Below are 6,000 nucleotides of genomic sequence, written 5' to 3'. Positions count from 1 at the left end.
ACGCGCACGCGCGGGCTCCGAGGCGGGGCGAGCGGGCGGGCGGGCGAGCGAGCGAGCGAGCGGCGCGAGTGCGGGCGGGCGGGCGAGCGAGCGGGCGGGCGAGCGGGCGAGGGTCGCTGTGGATCCGCGGGCACTCCGGCCCCAGCCGCGCCTGCGAGTCTCTGCCCGCCGCCCGGCGGACGAGGGAAGCGGGGAAGGCGGCGGTGGGGGCGGGGCGGCGCGGCGTCGGGCCTTGGGCGAGCTCGGCGGGGGGGAGGAGCGCGGCAGGGACGGCGGCGGCTCCCGGGGACGAGGACCAGGAGGAGGAGGAGGAGGAGGCTCTTCTTTCCTCACCCCAGACCCAGGAGCGTCCGGGACGCAGAGCCCGGAACTGGGGGGACGCGGCGACTGCGGGGAGCCCGGGCTAGGTGAGGCTGAGGGTGTTGGGTGAAGTGGGTGGCGGGGGCCGGAGGTGGAGGGAGGGGGCTCGAGGTGAGGAAAAAGAGGGAAGGAAGGGGCAGTTGTTGGGGGTTGGGGTACCGAGAGGAGGGGGACCGTGAGCCCTGTGGGACCTGCAGTGTTCAGAGGGCCGAGGGTTTGCGGGGGTTAATGGGGCGAGCGGAGCACGGGGGTCCCGAGTTGGGGAGTTTCCAAAGGATAGGCCGGAGAAACAATGGAGCGAGGGGAGACTCTGGCGTGAGCGTGTGTGCGGGACTGGATTTAGGGAACTACGTGCGGGATTGAAAAGAATGAAATGATGGGTCATTGGAAATGTGAAGTGCAGCGAATCGGGCGTGTGTAAAGTCTTCTGCCTGGGTGTCGGCGGTCCTTAGGACGCAAGTGCCAGCATGGGACTCGAAGGGTAGAAGGACAGTTTCGGAATTTGAGAAGAAAACGGACCAGAAAAGGCAGAGCCATAGGAGTTTGGTCTTGAATTAAAGCTCAGTATAGGATAGGTGCACTAGAGAGGTAGTCGTCTCTCGATTCATCCAAGATGATCGAATTTTTTTTTTAGAAAGTGGGTTAGTATCAGACTTGGCCCCTTGCTAAGGCATGCAAGCCAGTCTTTCAATATTTTTTTGATTATTTGTGGTCTATTGTAAGGGAAAGCTGTGATATTTATTCCCGATCAGCTCAGCAGACTGCTGTACATAATGTCTCAGTATTTATTGAAACAGGAGAGGACACGTTACCAGAAATACCTTGCTAGGAGTAAGGTCAGTGATACTGCAGAGTTCAAGGTGTTCGGACTGGAAAGTATTGAATAGCTGTGATTAAAAAATCTAAATTGTTTGTCCTTTGTTAGAACTTCAGTTTCCCACTGAGAAATGTTCATAAACCATCTAATTCTGGTTTTGTGCTTGGGGAAAAGAATTGGGGTTTTTGTTTTGAGAAATTGTTCAGTGATGTGAATTCCTAATGATCAAGCTGCCTCAGTACCTTCCAGTTCCAGTTAAGGTGACTTGGGAATGCTGTGAAAAAGTCTTTTTGAGGTGTGGAATTTGTAGCAACCCCCCCCCCCACACACACTTTGGAGGGTCTTATTCTGTAGCCCAGGCTGGCTTGGAACCAACTATGTTGCTCTTGAAGTGGTACTCTTGCCTCAGACTCCCCAAGTACTGAAATTACAGGTGTGAGCCACTATGCCGGATTTGTGTTTTCTTGATACTTGGATTTTAAGACCGAATCTGATCTAGCACTGACTAGAAAAGACCCTTGGTTTCGAAGCTGTCATTATTATTACATATTCATAGGTGTCTCTGTTAAGCTCTTCATTTGTGTGATGTTATGTTTTGCTGACTCATCTGAACTAAACATTTCTGGGCATTTATCAGTTTACATTTTCCAGCTATGTTTCTGATAGCAGGCAGTACTAGGCTACCTTATAAATGTCCAAAGATCATGATCTAAATTATACTTTTAAAAATCCCTTCTGGGGGGTGGGGTGGTGGCGCACGCCTGTAATCCCAGCACTCGGAAAGCAGAGGCAGGCGGATCTCTGTGAGTTCTAGGCCAGCCTGGTCTACAGAGCGAGTTCCAGGACAGTTACACCGAGAAACCATGTCTCGGAAAAAAAAAAGTTCTGTGTGTGTCAGTGTTTGCGCGTGTGAGTACAGTGCTGCAGAGGCCAGAAGAGGGGCCGGGTTCCCTGAAACTGGAGATACAGTCAGTTTTGAGCCTCCTGAAGTGGATTCTGGGAACTGAACTCTGATCTTCTGCAAGAACAGTACATGCTCTTCACCACCAGAGCCATTTGTCAGGCCTTTAAATCGTTCTTAAATTAAAAAATATGTCTATATTTTGAGATGATAGCACTCTATATCTGGTCTGTAATTCATAGTAATTGAGTCTGTCTCAGGCTCCAAAGTTCCAGGTTTACACACAAATGAAGCAATCATGCCTGGCTTTTATAGGCTTTTTCTAAAGCCCAGACTCACTGGGAACTCTGATCCTCTTACCTCAGCCTCCCAATTGTTAGAATCCCGGGAATGAACTGGTGTATCCACCCTTATCCTTTTGGGGAAAAAAAAAAAAAGTGCGTGTGTGTGATGCAGGCCAGAAGAGGGTGTCAGATCTTCTGGAGCTGGAGTTACAGGCAGACAGTGAGCTTCCTGATTATGGGAGCCAAACTCCTGTGGAAGATCTCCTAACTGCTAAGCCATCTCTCAGGCTCCTCTCCTCCTGTCTTGGTTGTTGTGAAGCAGTATGAACTGGTGGAAACTTGAGTCGGGTATGACAATAGTGATTTGTTTACTTCTTGCCTTCTGTCTCTCGCCATCCTCTGTCATCCTCTGGTTTTTGGAGATGGTCTTGTAATATAGCCCAGGTTCTCCTTAATCTTTTTGCCTTAACCTCCCAAATGTTGCGATTACAGGCATGTACCACCATGTCTGACAGCAAGTGACGCTTCTGCTTAGGACTGGTTTGTAGAATAATTCCATCTGTAGAATTTTTGACGTTTATTGCTTCTTTGGTTTTAAAGTTTCTAGGTCCTGGTTTTAGTGCTAAAACCATGTCACTAAGTTTCATCCTGTGATCACACTTACTTTTGCTGTCTAGTCTAGCTGAAGTAGTGTGCAGTGCACGGCACTCACACCTACAGAAGTCAAGATAGCCAGCTGCAGAGCCAGAGCTAATCATCTTGGGAAAACAATTGAAACCTGCTCAGTGCTCAAGTGCTCTCCAAGCACCTGTTGATCCACAGTTGATGCTGGCATTACTTCTAAATATAGACAGAATACTGTTAGAAACCCAGAATGCATAGAACAGAGGAACAGCTGGGGCCTGAGGGAGGAGCTGGAGGTTACCGTCCAAAACATCAGCATAGTCAGTCCATGGGGAGGCTGATCGGGATACAGAGGCTAGTTAGTAACAGAAGGAGAGGGGAAGGGAGGGGGGAGAAAGGTATCCTCTTTTGCTGAGATTTTATGTATTCAGGTGCTGTACTATATAGTCACTCAATATTGGTATCAGAAGAAATTCATATTAACTACTTTTTAAATTGCTGCTCGTAGTTTCCCGATGCAGAACCACCACATTAAAGCTGGGAATGAAAGAGACAGCATTCATTTGGGCCGCTTTTCTTCTCTTTTAGAAGTACATCTGCTTGTGTCAGTCTCTTATGTCTGCATTCACTTGGGACTGGAAGGAAAAGCCTTCTGTTTCAGGGAAGGAGGAGTCCTTCCTTATGTGACTCAGAGACCTTGTAGAAGAGCCCTCGGCCTTAGCTGCTTAGTGTGTGTGCTCAGTGTTATGAGGATGGCCTGTCCATCCCCTTTGTACTGAGGTCCTGATTTTTTGGTAAATCATCTGGACTCTAGACAGGGAAACATGACTGGTCACCTTACCACTTTCCTTGATATGTTTTGCCACAAAGGGTTTATTCTTTCTTGGTGGTTTTATTTTTTTTTATTACTGTGGTAAAATATGCTTCTAGGTCAGTCAGGTCTACACAAAGAGACCTCATCTCAAACAAACATACTGCAAAATTTTACTATTTTATTGATTAAACCAGAATCAGATTAGAGGACATTATAACCATTTTGAGTGTACAGACCACAGCATTAGGTGCTTTCACATGATTGGATACCATCTTGTGAATTTTCTTCTGAAAGGGGAACTCATTGTCAAACAAACAGCAACTCCTCATTCCCTCTGAGCCTCTGTCAACCACCATTCTCCATCTTCCTCCATGAGTTTGACTATTCTGTGTATTTCATAGATAATGAAATCCTGTATAATGCCCCCATGCACGTGTGTGTGTGTGTGTGTGTGTGTGTGTGTACATGCACATGCTCATGTGCACTGGGGATTGAATTTGGGGCCATATGCACTATACCATTGAAGTCCTGGGTTCGGTATGTCTTTGGGCCATTGTGAGTAACATCTACTCAGGTTCTTTCAGTGATATTGCGGAATCAAGCCAGGTATGGTGCCTGTACCTTCAGTCCAGATCTGGAGACGGAGTCCTCAAGGTCAGCTTGGGCTGTAGCACTAGACTGTCTCACAAAACACAACTACAACAACAAAGAATGACCATATGATCCAGCCAATTTTTTTTTCCTTTGAGACCAGGTCTCAAATTTAATATGCAGCTTAGAATGACTTTGAATTCTTGATCCTCCTGTCTCTACTACCCAAGTACTAGGTATAAGCATGTGCCACTCTACCTGGCTTTTTGTTTGTTTGTTTGTTTTTTCTTTTTTCGAGACAGGGTTTCCCTGTGTAGCTTTGCGCCTTTCCTGGAACTCACTTGGTAGCCCAGGCTGGCCTCGAACTCACAGAGATCCGCCTGGCTCTGCCTCCCGAGTGCTGGGATTAAAGGCGTGCGCCACCACCGCCTGGCTCTACTTGGCTTTTTGTCTGTTTTTTTTATGAGACAAGATCTCACTATGTAGCCCAAACTGGCACGGAGTTCAATATGTAATCTAGGTTGGCTTTGTGTTCATTTGTTTGTTCTAAGACAGGGTCTCCTTGTGGAGCCCTGGCTGCCCCGGAGCTCAGTGTGTAGATCAGACTGGCCTCGAACTCACAGAGATCTGCCTGCCTCTGTCCTCATTAGCACTGGGATTAAAGGTGGGAACTACCATGGCAGTCTTCCTGGTTGGTCTTGAACTCAATATTGTCCTCTTATCTTTCCTTGCACAGACATGTGCCATGTGCTTGGCTCTCTGAATTTCATGTTTTGAGGAAGCTTAGTTACTTCTGAATGGGAATTTCATTACCTGCTCACCTGAAGATAGCATTCTACCTTATGTATAAGGGTGCTGCTTACTCACTGACTCTGTCTATATTGGCAGAATGATTTCAAAGAAAATGTTTTGCTCAGTTTTCATCTTTCTAATGTAGAAGGAACCATTTATGCTATACGGATCTTTTTATCCACATATGCAAATATGATGCCATCTTCAGAGTGTTGTATCTGTATAAATAGTGTCCATAGTGTAGAAAATTTCCAGTACACTTGCTTGGGTACACGTTTTTTTTTTTCTTTATTTAAAGAGGTTTTACATGTATCAGTTGCTGGTTACTGTTGATCCCTTTTGTTTACATGTTTATTTTGTTTGCTTGTTTTGAGACAGGGTTTCTCTTTGTATCTCTGGTTGTTCTGGAACTTGCTTTGTAGACCAGGTGGCCTCAAACTCACTGATCCCACCTGCCTCTGCCTCCGCCTCCCGAGTGCTGGGATCAAAGCTCTCTCAGACTACTGTTGATGATCTTTTATATCTGGTTCATCATTGAAAATGATCTGACTGCCTGGCATATGCTTGACATTTTTTGTTTAGTTTTGTTTTTGTTGTTAGATAAGGTCTTGCTGTGTAGTCTAGGCTGATCTATCAAGACTGGCTTGGAAACTTGAGGCAATCCTTCTGCCTCAGTATCCTGAGATTACAGACGTTTGCTGCCGTACCCAGCTACTTCAGATATTTGTAATAGCCGGAATGTTGGAGCCGAGCAGGAAGTTGGGTTGAAGTAGTTTGATTCCATTTTCTTTCTTCTCATGGGTACGAGTTGTCACAT

At 46.8% G+C, this 6,000-nt stretch overlaps 1 protein-coding gene across 1 annotated transcript in view; it reads left to right on the top strand.

Moving 5' to 3' along the window:
* The first annotated feature begins 248 nt into the window (after window positions 1-248).
* Window positions 249-6,000, top strand: part of Spats2 (spermatogenesis associated serine rich 2) — a 64,573-nt gene continuing 58,821 nt past the window's right edge. Inside the window, exon 1 of the mRNA XM_037197805.1 lies at window positions 249-407. The gene's annotated coding sequence lies outside the window, so the exon portion shown is untranslated. The remainder of the gene's footprint in view (window positions 408-6,000) is intronic.

The sequence above is a fragment of the Peromyscus leucopus genome, chromosome 20, assembly GCF_004664715.2.
Source record: "Peromyscus leucopus breed LL Stock chromosome 20, UCI_PerLeu_2.1, whole genome shotgun sequence".
Classification (NCBI taxonomy): domain Eukaryota; kingdom Metazoa; phylum Chordata; class Mammalia; order Rodentia; family Cricetidae; genus Peromyscus; species Peromyscus leucopus.
The sequence above is the reverse complement of the archived record's forward strand: the minus strand, read 5'-3'. Positions and strand labels throughout refer to the sequence as shown.